Genomic DNA, 20239 nt, shown 5'->3' on the forward strand with positions numbered 1-20239 from the left:
ATAAATACAAAATTAGCCGGGCGTGGTGGTGCACGCCTGTAATCCCAGCTACCTAGGAGGCTGAGGCAGGAGAATCGCTTGAACTTGGGAGGCGGAGGTTGCAATGAGCTGAGCTCGCACCATTGCACTCTAGCCTGAGCAACAAGAGTGAAATTCCGTCTCAAAAAAAAAAAAAAGAAAGAAATGAAGAAAAGGGGAAGTGGAGGTAGGGAAGAAAAGACACGAAAAAAAAAAAAAAAACAACTGTGAGCCAAACTGCAGGGCTGGTGGTCCCCTTGCAGGAACCCAGAGTGAAATTTAAGTAACAATGCTGAGCACAGTAGCTCTTGCCTATAACCTCAACTCACTGGGACACCGAGGCGGGAGGATGGCTTGTGCCTGGGAGTTCCAGACCAGCCTGGGCAACATGGTGAAACCCCATCTTCTACGAAAAAATACAAAAATTCACTGGGCGTAGCGGATCACTTGAGGTCAGAAGCTCAAGACCAGCCTGGCCAACATGGTGAAACCCTGCCTCTACTAAAAAATATTTAAAAATTGGCTGAGCGTGGTGCCACATGCCTGTAATCCCAGCTACTCGGAAGGCTGAGGCAGGAGAATTGTTTGAACCTGGGAGGCAGAAGTTGCAGTGAGCCAAGATTGCACTGCTGTGCTCCAGCCTGGGTGACAGAGCAAGGCTCTGTCTCAAAAAATAAATAAATAAATTAATTAAATTAAATAAATTTTAAAAAATAAGATAAAGAAAAAAAAGGAAAAAAAATACAAAAATATTTTACTTCTGTAAATTGATGGTCTTGTGAGCCCATAACGGGCCTGTGCAAGTGAGGGCTGTCAGTCAACCTCTGCACCTCCTTAGCTCCATTTATTCACTTAATTAAGCATTTACAGAGTACCTACTATGTGCCAGGCCCTGGGGGAAGCCTGTAGGTGTGACTCCCTCTCCCCAGAGACTCCAGGTCTAGCAGGAGATGGTGTGTGAATGGGCACATTGTGAGTCAGTGTTGGCAATGATAGAAGCAGGTCCTCTGCACAGAGGAGGGGGGATTCTCAGGAGGACTGCCTGGAAGAGGCAGCATCTGAGCTGGGCAGCCTTTTGAGTTCCATGCCCATAAACTCCATAAGGGCAGAGACTTCTGGTCTCCCTTAGCTCAGTTTCTACAGAAGAATAACAGCACAGTGTCTCCTTATTTCACATCTGAGCTCAGGCTTAGCTCCTTAAATCTCCCTCAAAAAAAAAAGTTTCCCAAACCCACCTCCTTCTCCACAAAGCAGGCAGAGTATTGAGCTCGAAAAATGAAGTCACCATCTGAAGTTGAATGCAGGAAGTAGCCACATTTAGCAAGAGAAGAATCCAGGCCGTCAGGGGCCCCCCAGGTGCCTAGAATGAGAAAGGGACAGAAGCTCGGGTTGAGCCTGTGGAGGCGGCTTCTCTGGCTGGGTCAGAAACATCAGACTTGCAGATAGAAACTGCTCTGCCTGGAAGCTTCTTACCTGGAGGGAATAAAAATAGCAGTAATTTTTTTTCTTTTTTTTTTGAGATGGAGTCTCTGTCGCCCAGGCTGGAGTGCAGTGGTGTGATCTCAGATAGCTGCAACCTCCATCTGCCAGGTTCAAGCGATTCTCCTGCCTGAGCCTCCCAAGAAGCTGGGACGACAGGCACCAACCACCACCTGCAGCTAATTTTTTGTATTTTTAGTAGAGACGGGGTTTCACCATGTTAGCCAGGATGGTCTTGACCTCCTGACCTCGTGATCCACCCACCTTGGCCTCCCAAAGTGCTGGGATTACAGGCATAAACCACTGCACCTGGCCAAAATAGCAGTAATTTTAAAAAGTCTGGAAAGGCATATACCAACAGGAAAGCCCGATGGCTCTTCATTCAAGGTATATCCAGAATCCGACTCTGCCTCCCCATGTGAGTCCTCAACCTGTGTCACTGTGGCTTCCTCCATTGCCCCTGTTGTGTATAGTTCATGCAGCAGCCTGTGGGATCCGTTCAAAACTTAGGCATATTGTGTCTCTCCTCTGTTCAAACCTCTTCATTGCTGGCCGGGTTCGGTGGCTCACACCTGTAATCCCAGCACTTTGGGAGGCCAAGGTGGGAAGATCACCTGAGCTTAGGAGTTCGAGACCAGCCTGGCCAACATGGTGAAACCCCAGCTCTACTAAAAATACAAAAATTAGCCGGGTCTGGTGGCTCATGCCTGTAATTCCAGCTACTTCGGAGGCGGAGGTTGTAGTGAGCCAAGGTCGCACCACTGCACCCCAGCCTAGAGACAGAGGGAGACTCCATCTCAAAAATATAAATAAATAAAAATACAAAAATTAGCCCAGCTTGGTGGTGAGCACCTGTAATCCCAGCTACTCTGGAGGCTGAGGCAGGAGAATTGCTTGAACCCAGGAGGCAGAGGTTGCAGTGAGCTGGGATTGCACCACTGCACTCCAGCCTGGGCAACAAAGTGAGACTCTGTCTCAAAAAATAAACACAGTTGTTGAATGAGCAAAAAATAAAGGGGCTATCTGTGGGTAGAGGGATTATGAGCAGTTTTGATTATCTCCTTTGGATTGCCTCTAGTTTCTGTACTCATCTTGTATTGCTTTTGTCATGATTATTTTCAAGGAACTTTTAAAGCTCACAGTTTCATTTTCGAACACTTGACTCGATTGTGCATTTGATGGGAGATGAATATGCTATTTCAGAAAACAGCTCTGGCAGCCTTTCTACGTGGGATTCTCTGGTGACACACTTTCCTTTCAAAAGCACGCAGCTTCCACCGCTATCTTTAGCAAGAGATCAAGGCCGAGCCACTGGCGGAGGAAGGCTCTGAAAGGTAGCTCGCTGGGGAAATAAAGCGTCTGAGCTGGGATGTGCAAATTGACCTGGATCGTTTTAGTTTTGCATTCACGTTTGCACTTTGTAAATATTTGCCTGGCACCCTGCTGCTCACACCTGCTGGCTGTCCCCTCAAGTTTATGGAAGGCAGCAGGCATCGCCATTTCTCCATCCCCACCTGGTGCTGCGTAAAATGAAAACTCTCCCTCAAAAGCCACAGGTGTCTCTGACAGCGCCTAAAACTAATGGCCTGTGGCTGGCCACTGTGACTAATTCTCTGATTATTGACTTTATGATTTTACGCTTAAAACTTCTTTATAATAACACACAGAAATGTTTAATGGGCTCTATCCAGAGCCATAAAAATTACTTATTGAACAAGCGTTTTAAAACTATTAATCTATTGTTTTCCATTAATAATGGCTCTCCAAAGAACAGGCGACAGCTTAATGTATCCACAGCTTTTCTCCTGGAAAAGTGGCCTTTTAATACACAAATGCCTCTCCCGAGGCAGCCTGGGCTGGCTGGCCAATGGGTGGCTGACCCTCCCAGGGCAGATTAAGACCTTACCGGTCCCAGAAGGTGCTTTAGGAATTTCCAGAATGAGCAGGGTCCCTGGGAGGTTTTCCTAGACTTTGGGAGAGATTGGAAAGCCTCACTCCTCCATTTCTCTTTTTCTGTGCAAAAGAGAGGAGGAATCTGGGGTCTCACTTTGCAGCCACTGAGGTGGAGAGCATGGAGGGAGGCAGGCTATTTGCTCCTCTCTCTACCCGTGTTACTTCCCAAAGGTTCCAGAAGGTTCCAGGTGCCCTGATGGCACCCAACTCTTTCCTACTTTTTCTGTTGGCAAGCTCATGGCAGAAGAGTTTCTGAAAGTGACACTATGCCCTTGTTTTTTGCTATTTTAGGTGTGCTGTTCCCCCACCAAGAATGTGGCAGGTCCCATTTCTCCCAAGTGTGTGAGAATCACCCCTTTAGACTCACTTCCACCTTTGCAGAGTGATTTAGATTTTGGAGCATATTGGCACCAGATGGGTGCTTCTTCCAGGACTCTGGGCCACTTATTCATTCAACAAATATTTATTGGGAATCTCCTAAGCACCAGGCAGTGTTCTCAGTTCTGAACACACAGCTGTAAACAAAAAGCACAGCTGTAAACAAAAAGCACGCGGGCTGAGCCCTCACAGCGCTGTCTTCTGTTGGGAAGAGGGGTGCAGATGACAAGCTTGGGAATAACGTCAGTGAGGAGTCCCTCACGGGATTGTGACTGTGGTGGGCTTGTACCACTTTAGAGAGCCTGGAGGGGCTGCGGGAGGAAGTGGCCTTTGAGCAGAGATTTGAGTGACGTCCAGGAACCTGCAAGAGCCTTGGGGGAGGAGCATCGCAGGCAGGGGGTGGAGTATCACAGGCAGGGGGAGGAGCATCACAGGCAGCAGGAGGAGAACTACAGGCAGGGGAAGACAACACAAAAGCCCAGCACAGGCCCCGCCCAGCCTCGGACTGCCTCTTACCTGGCAAGTGCAAGGCCCTGCCCAGCCACCGCCTCAGCCCCTCCACGTGGCTCTTTGGGATCCACAGGGTCATGTAGTCTGAGAAGCACTCCACTGCATCTGACCAACAAGAAGATGCTTCTGATAAGGAAGAAAGGGAGGAAGGAAGGAAGGAAGGAAGGAAGGAAGGAAGGAGGGAGGGAGGGAGGGAGGGAGGGAGGGAGGGAGGGAGGAAGGAAGGACTTATCCAAGGAAGGAAGGAAGGGCTCCTCAAGGAAGGAAGGGGCGGGGGGGGGGGGTGGAGGGCGGGCTCCTCCAGCCTTGCTTCAATGGAATAGGAAAGGGCATGTAGGAGTCGTACTGTCCTAACAGAGAGTGATCCTTTACTCCATGCGGAAGTCTCAGTTCACAGAATGTCCAAGGAGAAAGAACCTGTTGGGGAGGACCTCAAATTCCAGCATGCAGGCCAGGCACAGTGGCTCACGCCTGTAATCCCAACACTTTGGGAGACTGAGGCGAGTGGATCACTTGAGACCAGGAGTTTGAGAACAGCCTGGCCAACACGGTGAAACTCCATCTCTACTAAAAAATACAAAAATTAGCCAGGCATGGTGGTGCATGCCTGTAATCCCAGCTACTTGGGAGGCTGAGCCAGGAGAACTGCTGAGGTGAGTGGATCACTTAACCTTGGAAGTTCGAGACCAGCCTCAGCAACATAGCAAGACCCTCATCTCTAAGAAAAAAAATTTTGTTTAAATTAGCAGAGCATGGTGGTGTATGCCTGTAGTCCCAGCTACTCTGGAGGCTGAGGTGGGAGGACTGTGAGCCCAAGAGGCAGAGGCTGCAGTGAGTCCAGCCTGGGCGACAGAGTGAGACCCTGTACCAAAAAAAAAAAAAAAAAAAAGCATAAGCACTGGTGTCAGTAGGCATCTGAGTTTGAATCCCTCCTGTGTTCTGTGTGTGTGTGTGTGTGTGTGTGTGTGTGTGTGTGTGTATCTGTTGCTTAGTTTATTTCTGTGAATTGATTGTATGATAATGATAATGATGATAGTAATAATAGTGATGGTAGAAGTGGGATGATATTGATGGTGATGGTGGTGGTGATGATGGTGGTAGTAAGGGTGGTGATGATAGTAATGATGTTGGTGATGGTGGAGATAATGATGAATGGTGGTGGTGATGGTGGTGGTGATGGTGGTGACGGTGCTGGTGGTGGTGACGGTGATGATGGTCGTGATGATGGTAATAATAGTGATGTGATGATGAAGGTGATTGTGGTGGCAATGGTGGTGGTGATGATGGTGGTAGTAATGATGGTGATGGTGCTGGTGATGATGTTGACGAGGATAAGAATAGTGATGATGATTATGGTGATAGTGGTGGTGATGATGGTGGAGGTCATGGTGATGGTAATGATGGTCATGATGATGGTGATAATGATGTGATGATGATGGTGATTATGGTGGTACTAGTGATGATGGTGATGATAATAACAGTGATATAATAATGGTGGTGATAATGGTGATGATTATGGTAGTGATGATGATGGTGATAATGATGTGATGATGATAGGGATTATGGTGGTGCTAGTGATGGTGATGATGGTAATAATGGTGGTGATAATGGTGATGGTTATGGTGGTGATGATGATGGTGACAGTGAGCGTTGTAATGATGGTAAGAGTGATGGTGATGATGGTGATGGTGGTGATGATAGTTGTGATGATGATGATGGTGCTAGTGGTGCTAGTGATGGTGATGATGGTGGTGGTGATAGTGATGGTGGGGTGGTGCTGGTGATGATGACGGTGATGTAATGGTGGCGATGGTGGTGATGGCAATGATGGGACTTCATAGAGAAGACTTTAATGAGTTAATGCATATTAAAGTCTTTACAGGGTGCTCATCACAGAGCATGGGCCTAAAGATGACAGCTCTTTTTTTTTTTTTGAGATGGAGTTTCACTCTTGTTGCCCAGGCTGGAGTGTGATGGCGTGATCTTGGCTCACTGCAGCCTCCGCCTCCTAGGTTCAAGCGATTCTCCTGCCTCAGCCTTCAGAGTAGCTGAGATTAGAAGCATGCACCACCACACCCAGCTAATTTTGTATTTTTAGTAGAAATGGGGTTTCTCCATGTTGGTCAGGCTAGTCTTATACTCCTGACCTCAGGTGATTCGCCCGCCTCGGCTTCCCAAAGTGCTTCCCAAAGGGATTCATAGGCGTGAGCCACCGCACCCAGCCAACAGCTTTTAAAATAACAACAATGACTGTCATCCAGAGACGAAAGGACTTACCCAGGAACAGAGCAGCAAGACCATGGCCTAAACTCCTGCCAGCATTTTCCAGCTCATCACAGAGCCAGACAGAGTATCAGAGAAATCGGATAAATGTTAGAATACACACAATGCTGAATCAATGATGAACCCAATGTTGTGTGCCTGAGACGTCTGCCTGACTCCTACAGGCCTCAGGGCTGCATTGTGGACACAGTTTCCCAGGGGAAGCTGAGAGGTGTCCCCTGAATCTGCATGGCATGGAAATGGGATACCCACGTGCACTTTAAAAAATATGGGCCAGGTGCAGTGGCTGGCTACTCAGGAGGCTGAGGCAGGAGAATCGCTTGAACCCGGGAGGTGGAGGTTGCAGTGAGCTGAGATCACACCACTGCACTCCAGCCTGGGCAACAGAGTAAGACTCCGTCTCAGAAAAAAAAAAAAAAAGGTGAAATGAGATGATGCATGTGAAACCCTCAGCACAGGGCCAAGCCCAGAATGAGTGTTCAACAAAGACGTGTTACTCCCACAGTGTCATCTGTCTGCAGGTGACTAAGTGCAGAGGCTCCAGAGGGTGAAATCCTGGCTCTACCACTCATTGCTATGAGAACTCAGACAAGTCACTCACTCCTCTGGACCTCACTCCATCATCTAAAAGTCTTGTCAGGATAAGTTAAATTATAAAAACAAATCCCCCAAGACAGGCCTGGCACACAGCACATGCTCCCTGTGCTGGTGGTTATGATTGAAAAGAGCTCTGAGTCAGAGGCCAGGCCCAGCCCTCACTCTGGCCCCAGCCAGCCATGGGAGCTCCAGCACTCGACCTGCAGAAATGTCGCTTCCTGAACTCCACGCTTTGGTGAAGCCTTCAGAAGGCTTTCTCGCTTCTGAAGTCGCCCAGTGTCACCCAGCAGGTTGGTTCTCAGGCTGCTCGCTGGGGAAATGCCCAAAGCCTGATGCCAACCATAAAGGCATGATTGATTTACCTGTGGAAACTTCCGGTGCAGAGCTTGGCTTGTCCCTGTCTGACCTGAAGGAGAGGCTCCATGGGAACACCGTGTGCTGAATGCAGGCAAGACACACGGCCCTGTGGGAGAGGAGGGAAGGGCGTGGGGAGAGTTACTGCCCAGCCACTGCCTCATCTACCTTCATTCACTCATTTCTTTCTTTTGAGTGCCGACTATGTGCAATGGCCAAAAGATGAAAAACCAACAAACCATCTGTAAGTAAAGAAATAGATGAACAAGCCGGGCATGGTAGCTCACGCCTGTAATCCCAGCACTTTGGGAGGCCGAGGCGGGTGGATCATGAGGTCAGGAGTTCAAGACCAGCCTGGCCAACATGGTGAAACCTGTGTCTACCAAAAATACAAAAAATTAGCTGGGTGTAGTGGCAGGTGCCTGTAATCCCAGCTACTCAGAAGGTTGAGGCAGGTGAATCACTTGAACCCAGGCAGCAGAGATTGTAGTGAGCCGAGATTGTGCCATTGCACTCCAGAGACAGAGACTCCATCTTAAAAAAAAAATAAAAAAGAAATAGATGAACAAAATAATCTCAGATGATAATCATGTTTGGAAGAAAATGAAACAGAGTGGTGAGATACAGAGACCTGAGAGGACCTCTGATGGGGAGGTCAGTGTGAAAAGATCATTCTCAAAAAACTTTACATATATTTTCGGCCGGGTGTGATGACTCATGCCTGTAATCCCAACACTTTGGGAGGCTGAGGCAGGGGTGGATTGCTCAAGGCCCAGAGTTCAAGATCAGCCTGGGCAAAATGGTGAAACCCCATCTCTACTAAAATACAAAAATTAGCCAGGTATGGTGGCGGGCACCTGTAATCTCAGCTACCTGGGAGGCTGAAGCAGGAGAATTGCTTGAACCCAGTAGGCAGAGATTGCAGTGAGCCAAGATCTTGCCACTGCACTCCAGCCTGGGTGACAGAGTGAGACTCCATCTCCAATAAATACATAAGTAAAATGATAAATCTGTATTAAAGATTTTATAAACTCATTATTAGTGAGGGAACCAGGCAGAGGTTACAACCAGTTCAAAAGAGAAGAAAGAACAGATACATTTCTACATCAGGAATGTTCAAATGACTTTGCAGATAGCCACCAAACTGGCTTCTTCCACAGTGGAGAAGGGAGGCCAATGGAACCTCCCCTGATGAAATGTATTTGCATGTCCATAGACAGGTATGGATTGCATTGCCATAGGTTCTCTATGACTTAGAGCACCATAAACTAGCACGAAGGCAACGACAGGCTGGAGTTAGACAGCAGGAAGCTTCTTATCCAAACAATGCTTAGTTTTCCATTGAAGACATCAATAACCCTTAAAAATAATCTTTTTGTTTATTCCAAATTTCTCTTTTTGCCAAATGCAGTGGCTCACACCTGTAATCCCAGCACTTTGGGAGGCCAAGGCTGGCAGATCACCTGAGGTCAGGAGTTCGAGACCAAGTTGGCCAACATGGTGAAACCTCGTCTGTACTAAAAATACAAAAATTATCCAGGCATGATGTAATCCCAGCTACTTGGGAGGCTGACGCAAGAGAATCACTTGAACCTGAGGGGTGGAGGTTGCAGTGAGCCAAGATTGCACCACTGCACTCCAGCCTGGGCCACAGAGCCAGACCCTGTCTCAAAAAAAGAAAAAAAAAAGATAATTTTTTTTTTTTAAACTGGCAGCCTTGACCTCCCAGACTCAGGCCACCCTCCCACCTCAGCTTCCTGAGTAGTTGGGACTACAGGCACGTGCCACCACATCCGGATAATTTTTTAGTATTTTTTTATAGAGACGGGGTTTCACCATGTTGCCCAGGCTGGTTTCAAACTCCTGAGCTCAAGCGATCCACTCACCTCGGTCTCCCAAAGTGCCGGGATTACAGGCATGAGCCACTGCATCGGGCCCCCAAATTTTTTTATGTCAAGTAAAACATCACTGAGTGATGACATTTGAGCCAAGATGGTATGTATGTCACAGAGTCCTGCTGGGATGGTGGCTTATGCCTATAATCCCAACACTTTGGGAAACTAAGGCAGGAGGATCACTTGAGCCCAGGAGTTTGAGACCAGCCTGGGCAATACAGAAAGACTTGATGTCTACGAAAAGAAATTTTAAATTAGCCTGGCATGGTGGCATGCACTTGTGGTCCCAGCTACTCAGGAGGCTGAGGTGGGAGGATGGCTCGAGCCTGGGAGGTCGAGGCTGCAGTGAGCAATGATCATGCCACCACTCTCCAGCCTAGGTGACAAAGCGAGATCCTGTCTCAAAAAAAAAAAAACAAAAAGGGTCCTGGCCAGGAGCAGTGGCTCACCCATGTAATCCCAACACTTTGGGAGGCTGAGGTGGGCAGATCACCCGAGGTCGGGAGTTGGAGACCAAACTGACCAACATGGAGAATCCCCATCTCTACTAAAAATACAAAATTAGCCGACCATGGTGGCGGGCACCTGTAATCCCAGCTACTCGGGAGGCTGAGGCAGGATAATCACTTGAACTCAGAAGGCGGAGGTTGCAGTGAGCCAAGATCACATCATTGCACTCCAGCCTGGGCAACAAGAGTGAAACTCCATCTCAAAAAAAAAAAAAAATAGTCCCATGCAAAGACCTGAGGAAGGGCATTCCCAGCAGAGGAAATAGTCAGTGCAAAGGTGCAAAACAGTAGAAAATGAGATTAATGTGTCTGTGTTGAAGGACTCAAAAGGTCAGTGGAACTAGAGCCAGTGACAGAGGGGCCACTGGTGGGCAGAAAGGAGAGAGGCAGGGAGGAGCCACAAGGCAGGTTGGGGTTTTAACATGAAAAATTATGGGAAGCCTGGGAAAACTCTAAGCAGGGAAGGGAGAGGGTTGTGCTTTTTTTTTTTTTTTTTTGAGACTGAGTCTCTTGCTCTGTCACCCAGGCTGGAGTGCAGTGGCACATTCTTGGCACACTGCAATCTCTCCTTCCCAGTTTTAAGCGATTCTTGTGCCTCAAACTCCCAAGTAGCTGAAATTACAGGCGCATGCCACCATGCCTGGCTAATTTTTGTATATTTAGTAGAGTTGGGGCTTCACCATGTTGGCCATGGCTGGTCTTGAACTCCTGGCCTCAAGTGATCCACCCACCTCAGCCTCTCAAAATGCTGGAATTAAAGGTGTGAGCCACTGCGCCCAGAGCAAGGATCTCACATTTTTATTAAAAAACTCTCTGGGCAGCTGAGACTGTAGCTATTTAAAATGATTGCAGGCAAGAACCTAAACGTCCCACAAAGAAGTTTTCCTTAGAGGAGTTCAGAAAATAATCCTGAGGCTAGAGCTGGAAAAAAAGAGTGACAGTAACTGGGAGAGATGGCAGAATGTGGAGCGTTGAGAAAGCTCCTGCCTCCTGGTTCAGCCACTCTTGGGAACTGGTAGAATCTACTAGAACTGAACATTCCTCCACCCTGCGGCCCAGCACTTCCACTCCAACTGCGAGGCGAGGACGAGTGCATCAGGAGACACGTGTAAGACTGCTCATAGCAGTGCTGTTATTTCCTGTAACCTGGAAACCACCCACATGCCCAGCAGTGGTACAGTGAACCCATTGTGGTCTATTCCTTCAACGGAATACTGAACTGCAATGAGAAGAAATAAAATACTATTGAACGGGCACAGTGGCTCACACCTGTAATTCTAGCACTTTGGGAGGCTGAGGCAGGCGGATCACTTGAGGTCAGGGGTTCGAGACCAGCCTAGCCAACATGGCAAAACCCCATTTTTGCCAAAAATACAAAAATTAGCCAAGTGAGGTGGTGCATGCCTGTAAACCCAGCTACTTGGGAGGCTGAGGCAGGAAAATCACTTGAACCTGGGCGGCAGAGGTTGTAGTGAGCGGAGATCAATTGTGCTACTGCGCTCCAGCCAGGGTGACAGGGCGAGCCAGTTTCAAAAAAAGAACAAAGCAAGAAAGAAAAGAAAGAAAGAAATGAACTACTGAAATATCCAACTACATGAATCTCAGAAACATTTTGCTGAGGGAACAAAAATCATACGTAGACATATATACTCTTTGATTACATTTTTTTGAGACTGTCTTGCTCTGTCACCCAGGCTGGAGTGCAGTGGCACAATATCGGCTCACCACCATGCCTGGCTAATTTTTGTATTTTTAGTAGAGACGGGGTTTCGCCATGTTGCCCAGACTGGTCTCGAACTCCTTCCTTGGCTTTCCAAAGTGCTGGGATTACAGGCATGAGCCACTGTGCCTGGCCATTTTTTTTTTTTTCTTTTTTTGTAGAGACAGGGTCTCACTATGTTTCTCAGGCTACATTTCATGTGTATAAGTTATTATTACACCCTTTTAAATCTTATTTTGTTTTATTTTTATTTTTTATTTTTTTCTGAGATCAAGTCTTGCTCTGTCACCCAGGCTGGAGTGCAGTGGTGCGATCTCTGCTCACTGCAACCTCCGCCTTCCAGGTTCAAGCAATTCTCCTGCATCAGCCTCCTGAGTATCCAGGGTTACAGGTGCCCACCACCACACCCAGCTAATTATTTGTATTTTTAGTAGGGAGGGGGTTTCACTGTGTTGGCCAGGCTGGTCTCGAACTCCTGACCTTACGATCCCCCCACCTAAGCCTCCCAAAGTGCTGGGATTACAGGTGTGAGCCACCACACCTGGATGATTTATTTATATTTTATATTATTCATCAAGATCTGTTATAGGGATATTATAACCTTTTAAAGAATTCTCCTTTAAAAAATCAAAACAGATGAGCGATTCAAGATGGCCGACCACTAACAGCTCAGGATTGTAGCTCCCAGTGAAAGCTCAGAGAAGGAGACGACGCCACATCTTTAGACGAATTTTCGTCACTCACCGATTAGCCGATTCCCAGTGGAGGAGCCCCACGGGTCGCCAGCGCGACTCTTGTGGCTGCCGCAGCGGTTTTGCCGGCGTCTCGGTGCAGCAGCTCTTCACGCAGAGCCAACGGGACTGCTTCCCCTACTGACCGGAGTTTGGAGCTCCGGGAACTCAGAGCCGCTTGTTGCGGACTCAAGAGGGAAGCCAGACCAGAGATTCCCGGGCAGAAGAGCACCATCAGTCTTATCGCTGCTATTTAGGCTGCCACAGTGGGTGGCTCGGATCCCAGCACTGGGAATCAGTAAGTCGGACGTCGACTCAGAAAACTAATTAGAAAGGCGGTTCATCTATAATGAAAGGAAAAAAACAGCCTAAGAAGGCCGAGTATACTCAAAATCAGAACCCATCAGCAACGGAACAAGCCCTGATGGAAAAGGACTCATCAGCAACAGAACAAGCCCTGATGGAAAAGGACTCATCAGTAACGGAACAAGCCCTGATGGAAAAGGACTGTGTTCCATTATCTGAAGTAGGCTTTAAAAGGTGGATGATAAGAAACTTCTGGGAGTTAAAGGAACTTGTTCTAACCCAATGTAAAGAAACTAAGAACTTGGAAAAAAGGTTCGATGAAATGTTGAAAAGAATAGACAATATAGAGAGGAATACAAATGAACTTATGGAGTTGAAAAATACAACACGAGAACTGAGTGAAATATGTACAAGCTTAAACAGCCGAATGGATCAAGCAGAAGAAAGGGTATTAGAGGTCGAAGACCAACTTAATGAAACAAAACGACAAGACAAGAATAGAGAAAAAAGGATAAAAAGGAATGAGCAAAGTCTCCAAGAAATATGGGACTATGTGAAAAGACCTAATATACGCTTGATTGGTGTACCTGAATGTGACGGAGAGAATGAAGTCAAGCTGGAAAATACTCTCCAGGACATTATCCAGGAAAATTTTCCTAATTTAGCAAAGCAGGACACTATTCAACCCCAGGCAATACAGAGAACACCACAAAGATATTCCTCAAGAAGACCAACCCCAAGGCACATAATCATTAGATTCACCAAGATCGAAATGAAGGAGAAAATATTAAGGGCAGCCAGAGAGAAAGATCAAGTTACCCATAAAGGTAAGCCTATTAGGCTTACAGCAGATCTCTCAACGGAAACCCTACAAGCTAGAAGAGAGTGGGGGCCAATATTCAATATACTTAAAGAACAAAACTTTCAGCCCAGAATTTCATATCCTGCCAATTTAAGCTTTACATTTGAAGGAAAAATAAAATCTTTTAGGAACAAGCAAGTACTCAGAGATTTTATTACCACCAGGCCTGCTTTACAAGAACTTCTAAAAGAAGCATTATACACAGAAAGGAACAACCAGTATGATCCTTTCTAAAAATACACCAAAAAGTAAAGAGCATTAACATAAAGAAGAATTTTTATCAACAAAAGGACAAAATAGCCAGTTAATATCAAATGGCAGCAACCCTAAAGTTAAATCAACCAAATCTCCCAATCAAAAGATACAGACAAAATCCAACGGTATATCCAAAGATATACATAGACTCAAAATAAAGGGTTGGAAAAAAAAAACGTACCAACCAAATGGAGAGCAAAAATAAATAAATAAAAAGCAGGAGTTGCAATTTTCACATTTGACAAAATAGATTTCAAAGCTATAAGGATACAAGGGTAAAAGGATTAATGTAACAATAAGAGATCTTAACACCCAGATACATAAGACACATAGTGAGATTTAGATTCAACGAGACAACAAATTGATAACAATATCCAGGATTTGAACTCAGAGCCAGAACAAATAAACACAATAGAGTTCTCCATTTTAAACACATAAAATATGCATTAACCACTTTAAACACTCAAAATATTGATCGGCCATTATTGAAACCCATTTTAGGAATGAAGTAATATTCCTTTTTCCCTCTTTTTCTTTTTTTCCCCTTCTTTTTCTCTTTTTCCCTAAAAAAAAAAAAAAAAAGAAAGGGGCTTTCTCTGATCTCTTGCCCTGCTCCTTTCTTTCTTATGAGCATGGGTTCTACGTCTGTAGACTCAATTAACCAAGGATCAAAAAGATTTGAAAGAAATAAGAAAAAAAAAAAAATCAAAACAAAAAAAATTCTCCTTTAACAAGATTTATGATTTTCTGTATGTGTGAAACTTCAAATAAAGAAAGAAAGTTAGCTGGGCTCGGTCATTCATACCTGTCATCCCAGCACTTTGGGAGGCCGAGGTGGGAGGATCACCTGAGGTCTGGAGTTTGAGACCAGCCTGGCCAACATGGAGAAACCTCATCTCTACTAAAAATACCAAATTAGCTGGACGTGGTGGCGCATGCCTGTAATCCCAGCTTCTCGGGAGGCTGAGGCAGGAGAATCACTTGAACCCGGGAGGTGAAAGTTGCAGTGAGCCGAGATCACACCATTGCACTCTAGTCTGGGCAACAAGAGGTAAACTCCATCTCAAAAAAAAAAAAAATGTTCAAAAAGAAATATGGAAAGGCAGGAATACATGCTGCGTTTCCTTCTCGGGCTGCCTTCATTGAGCCATTGGATTCCTGGGTGGGCAGAGGGCCAGGGCCTCAGGCCCAGCCCAGGGAGGCCAAATGCCAAGGCCCACAATCTCCCTAGAGTGGGTTGGCAAAGAATGACAGGACCGGTTCCCCAGCCTGAAATTGAAGCTGAGCCTGCAGCCTACAAGCTGGGAGGAGCTCACTGCTGCCCTGCTGCCCCACTTCATTCACCAAATTCAGAAGTGGTGTGGAGAGCCTCTCCCTTGGACTGCTGGTCCCCTCCCTGGGCTCTGCTGCCTAGATGCTGAGCTCCAAGTGGAATTCGCCTCTCAGCTATTAGGGGAGGCTCTATTATTATTTGATTAATTTGCAAAACAAAAACCTGGCGGGGGCAATTGGTCTTGAAGGAAGGATCTCCCAGGGTGAGTAAATCTGAGACAGAACCAAAAGAATAAACGTGGGCCAGGTGCAGTGGCTCACGCATATAATCCCAGCACTTTGGGAGGCCGAGGCGGGCTGATCACCTGAGGTCAGGAGTTCAAGACCAGCCTGGCCAACATGGTGAAACTCCGTCTTTACTGAAAACACAAAAATTAGCTGGACATGACGGCAGGCGCCTGTAATCCCAGCTACTTGGGAGGCTGAGGCAAGAGAATTCGCTTGAACCCAGGAGGCGGAGGTTACAGTGAGCCAAGATCGCGCTATTACACTCCAGCCTAGGTGACAGAGCGAGACTCTGTCTCAAAAAAAAAAAAAAAAGAACAAACTTGGGTAAGAGGAAGTGGCTGACTCTGGCATTGAGCCCCGTCCTCGCCGGGGACCCCAACACTGCTATTACACAGGGAAAGCTGCCCAGAATTGGCCCAGCGGCTGGTGGGGGATGGACTGCTCTCTCCATCCAGTGCCCACTCCTATTCTCCTCCTTGAACACCAATCTGGAGAAAGATGTGGGTTTGGGTTTTCCCCCTCCCTTCACAGTCCAGCTGGGGCAGCCTCCAAACTGGCCCATCCCAGCCTGGGGGAGACATGATGCCTCCTTATGGGACATCCAAGAGAAGGCAGTGGGTCCCCAGAACAGGGCCCAGACCTCCCCCTTGCTCACCTGACCCCACAAAGCCCCACTCAGCTTCTCCACTACCTTCATTGTCTACAGACTTCAACCTCACAAAACACCAAACAAGCTCTGCAGTCCACGGCAAAGGCCACAAGCCAGCTATTGTGACATTCAAGCTGGCCTAGGCGGCTTCACTTCCCACTCCCAGGAGCTTTTTAAAGTATTTCTCAAAAACGCATCTCAGCTGGGGAAGGGAGGTGGCAATTCTGTTACCAAGGAAATGAGATTTTGGCCAGGCACAGTGACTCATGCCTGCAATCCCAACACTTTGGGAGGCCAAGACAGGAGGGTGGCTTGAGCCCAGGAGTTTAAGACCAGCCTGGACAACATAGTGAGACCCTGTCTCTACAAAAAAAAAAAAAAGAAATGTAAAAATTAGCCAAGTGTGATGATGCAGCCCTGCAGTCCCAGCTACTCAGGAGGCTACAGTGGGAGGATCACTTGAGTCCAGGAGTTAGAGATAACAGTGAGCTATAATCATGCCATTACACTCCAGCCTGGGCAACAGAGCAAGACCCTATCTCAGGAAGAAAGAAAAGTAAGAGAGAGAGAGAGAGAAGGAGGGAGGGAGAGGAGAGGGAGGGAAAGAAAGAAAGAAAGAAAGAGAGAGAGAGAGAAGGAGGGAGGGAGAGGAGAGGGAGGGGGGAGAGAGAGAGAGAAAGAAAGAAAGAAAGAAAGAAAGAAAGAAAGAAAGAAAGAAAGAAAGAAAGAAAGAAAGAAAGAAAGAAAGAAAGAAAAGAAAAGAAAAGAAGGAAAATTTTCTCCTAATCCTTACAATCAAATAGCTAGTGACCACGACTCTTATCATTTGAAAACTCCTTGAAATCAAGCATCTCTTAGTCAACTTGACCCCTAATTTGTTTTAAGCACCCTCTAGGACAAGAAAGCCGTGTTCTGTTTTCTCCCAACTTTCTGGAAATCCTTCCCAAGATTGAATGACTGGAATTCCAGAACAAGGGATGACAGGAGCATGAGGAAGGTGGGAGGGACTGTGGCCCGGCCTCACCTGAGAAGGTCAGCCCTTTCCAAGGCATCCGTGCACCTGGGCCACCTCGCCCACCTGGCCCCTCTTCCCTCTTAGATGCAAGGCTTCTGGATGGATTCTAATGGAAGATACTTGATTTCTCCAAGGAGTGTGGGCACACTGAGCATGCCACTGGCTTCTCCCAATTCCTGAATAAGGGACACTTACCAGGCAACTGCTGGGGACCCCCACATCCTCAAGCTCAGCAGCTCTCTCCTGCCCTGGGAGAACTTCATCTGAAGCAGTTCCAAGCTCCTAAAGGAAGGGCTGGCCCCTCCTCTCCCCCCCACCGACCGTGCAGGTCTCAAGGGTCACTCAGATGCCAGAAAACACAGGTGGGTGCCAACACTCTCAGCTCCTCCCCATCCCTTTGCATGGATGAGATGAATTGCTTTAGCTGTGGGAGCTCAAAATAAGAGCTGATCAGAAGGTTGAAGCTGGACAGGTGCCGTGGCTCACGCCTGTAATCCCAGCACTTTGGGAGGCCAAGGCAGGTGGATCATCTGAGATCGGGAGTTCAAGACCAACCTGACTAACATGGAGAAACCCCGTCTCTACTAAAAATACAAAATTAGTCAGGCATGGTGGCACACGCCTGTAGTCCAACTACTTAGGATGCTTAGGCAGGAGAATTGCTTGAACCTGGGAGGTGGAGGTTGCAGTGAGCTGAGATCACACCATTGTACTCCGGCCTGGGTGACAAGAGCGAAACTCCATCTGAAAAAAATTAAAAATAAAAAAAATAAGACCAGGTGCGGTGGCTCATGCCTGTTATCCCAGCACTTTGGGAGGCCGAGGTGGGCGGATCATGAGGTCAGGAGTTTGAGACCAGCCTAGCCAACATGGCGAAACCCTGTCTCTACTAAAAACACAAAAATTAGCCAGGCATGGTGGCATGTCCCTGTAATCCCAGCTACTCTGGAGGCAGAGGCAGAAGAATTGCTTAAACCTGGAAGGCAGAGATTGCACCACTGCACTCAAGCCTGGGCAATAGATCAAGACTCTGTCTCAAAAAAAAAAAAAAAAAGGAGAGGAGATTAGGGCATGGACACATGGAGGAATGACCACGTGGGGACACAGGTAGAAGACGGCAAGCTGGGAGTCAGAGAGAGGCCTCCGGAGAAATCAGCCCTGCCTGCACCTTGATCTTGGACTCCCAGCCTCTAGAACTGTGAAGAAATCAATTGGTATATAAGCCTCCAGTCTGTGATACCCTGTCACGGCAGCCCTGGCAAATACACCTGAAAAATGAGAATTTAGGACCAGATGGTTCCTAATACCCTTGGTAAGTGGAAAAAAAAAAAAATTATTGATTTTAATTATGCCATTTCATCTGTGTGTATCCTTGTCTCCCCCTGCCCCAGAGACTTGCCATTACTGAAAGTGGAGGAAGCCAGGTGCGGTGGCTCATGCCCGTAATCCAGCACTTTAGGAGGCCAAGGCAGATGGATCACCTGAGGTCAGGAGTTCGAGACCAGCTGGGCCAATGTGGTGAAACCCCCTTTACTAAAAATACCAACAATAGCCAGGTGTGGTGGGAGGTGCCTGTAATTACAGCTACTTGGGAGGCAGAGGCAGGAGAAACAATTGAACTCAGGAGGCAGAGGTTACAGTGAGCCAAGATCATGCCACTGCACTCCAGCCTGGGTGACAAGAGGGAAACTCCATCCCAAAAAAACAAAAAATCAGAAACTAATTATCTCCCAAGTTTAGAGGCCAGAAGTTCAAAATCCAGGTGTCAACAGGGTTCTGATCTCTCTAAAGACCCCAGGGGAGGATCCTTCCTTGCCTCTTCCTGGTTTCTAGTGGCTGGTGGGGTCCTGGGTGGTCCAGGGCTTGAGGCTGCGTCACTCCATCTCTGCCTCCGTCATCAGCACATGGTGTTCTCCCTGTGTGTCTCTGTCCAAATTATTCTCTTTTTTTTTTGAGACAGAGTCTCACTCTGTCACCCACGCAGGAGTGCAGTGGGACTAAGTGCTGGGATTACAAGCATGAGCCACAGCGCCCAGCCCAAATATTCCTCTTCTTATAAAGACTCTAGTCACTGGATTAGGGGCCAGCCTAATCCATCATGACCTCCCCTAACTTGACTGCATCAGCAAAAACCCTGTTTCCCAATAAGTTCACATTCCCACATATCTGGAATTTGGACTTTTTTTTTTCTTTCAGACAGGGTCCTGCTCTTTTACCCAAACATGAGTGCAACGGTGCAGTCACAGTTCACTGCAGCCTTGATCTCTTGGGTTCAAGCAATCCTCCTGTTTTAGCCTCCAAAGGAACAGAGTACAGGCACACACCACCATGCTTGGATGATTTTTAAATTGTTTTAGAGACAAAAGAGGCCAGAGGGCCAGGCACAGTGGCTCATGCCTATAATCCCAGCACTTTGGGTGGGTGAGGTGGGCAGATCACTTGAGGTCAGGGGTTCGAGGCCAGCTTGGCCAACATGGTAAAACCCCATCTCTTCTAATAATACAAAAATTAGCCAGGCATCATGGCACATATCTGTAATTCCAGCTACTCGGAAGGCTGAGGCACAAGAATTGTCAGAAGTTGCAGTGAGCTGAGATCACACCACTGCACTCCAGCCTGGGTGACAGAGCAAGACCTTGTCTCAAAAAAAAAAACAAAAGGCCAGATGCACTGGCTCACGCCTGTAATCCCAGCACTTGGAGAGGCTGAGGCAGCAAGCGGATCACGAGATCAAGGGATCGAGACCATCCTGGCTAACATGGTGAAACCCCGTCTCTACTAAAAACACAAAAAAATTAGCTGAGTGTGGTGGCACACTCCTGTAGTCCCAGCTACTCGGGAGACTGGAATAGGGGAATCGCTTGAACCTGGGAGGCAGAGGTTGCAGTGAACCAAGATTGTGCCACTGCACTCCAGCCTAGGTGACAGAATGAGACTCCATCTCAAAACAAACAAACAAACAAACAAGAAAGAAAGACCAGAAGTCTCTGAGACAGGGTCTCCACAGAAGAGACCACTGTGTTGCCCAGGCCTGTCTCAAACTCCTAGGCTCAAATGATTCTCTCACCTCAGCCTTCCAAAGAGCTAAGATTACAGGCATGAGCCGTGGCACCGGGCCTGTTTCTCTTTTTAACTCATCCTTTTGTTGATCAACTTTTCCTGCCA

This window comes from Callithrix jacchus, chromosome 7 (genome assembly GCF_049354715.1).
Source record: "Callithrix jacchus isolate 240 chromosome 7, calJac240_pri, whole genome shotgun sequence".
In the NCBI taxonomy this organism is placed as follows: domain Eukaryota; kingdom Metazoa; phylum Chordata; class Mammalia; order Primates; family Cebidae; genus Callithrix; species Callithrix jacchus.